At 34.0% G+C, this 603-nt stretch overlaps 2 protein-coding genes across 3 annotated transcripts in view; one reads left to right on the top strand and one right to left on the bottom strand.

Moving 5' to 3' along the window:
- The window catches only part of LOC116850669 (NACHT and WD repeat domain-containing protein 2), a 42,447-nt gene that overhangs the window by 31,872 nt on the left and 9,972 nt on the right, over positions 1-603 (top strand). The gene's annotated exons all lie outside the window — the stretch shown is intronic.
- The window catches only part of LOC116850668 (transformation/transcription domain-associated protein), a 51,689-nt gene that overhangs the window by 49,117 nt on the left and 1,969 nt on the right, over positions 1-603 (bottom strand). The window lies entirely within an intron of this gene.

Here is a 603-nt window from a genome sequence, read left to right as displayed (position 1 = left end):
GATGCTCCAAACAGAAAAATTTTAAAGAACATTGCTCTACCTTCGCATCTATATTTGGAAACTTAAGAATATCGAAAAAGTTTGCAAAAAGATTTCTACACATATATTAGGTTAGGTTCTCCGTTGAATATGGTAAAACAAAGCAACACATTCGTGTAAGTTCTGTATATATAAGAAATACGAAAAGGATAGCGTGATTATGTCAGTGACGATCGTCTCTGCATTATCGACATTGTTCGTCTTAAGGCCAAATCACACTAGTGATTGGCGATTGACAATTAAAGATTAGATTTTAACAAATCAACAAGCTTCAGCCTTGGCTTACTTTGTTCCAATTGGTCAAGTTCCAATCTTCAATCGTCAATCATCTATCGCCAATCGTTAGTGTGATTTGGCTTTTAAGGGATGCTGAAGCTAAAAACTTTACCGACAGAACACACATTTTTCTGCAAAGTTTACGTCGTATTGGTTACACAGAATTACAAATACTTTTACGCAATGAAAGTGTGCAAAAATAAATAGAAGCATTGCTCGATATGTGTCGAAAACGAACAAAAAATTTTTAATGTAAAATCTCGAGCTATCAGTTAGCATAATATTTGC

This window comes from Odontomachus brunneus, unplaced genomic scaffold (assembly GCF_010583005.1).
Source record: "Odontomachus brunneus isolate Ranch 3 - 2012 unplaced genomic scaffold, Obru_v1 Obru_scaffold_151, whole genome shotgun sequence".
Lineage (NCBI taxonomy): Eukaryota > Metazoa > Arthropoda > Insecta > Hymenoptera > Formicidae > Odontomachus > Odontomachus brunneus.
The sequence above is the reverse complement of the archived record's forward strand: the minus strand, read 5'-3'. Positions and strand labels throughout refer to the sequence as shown.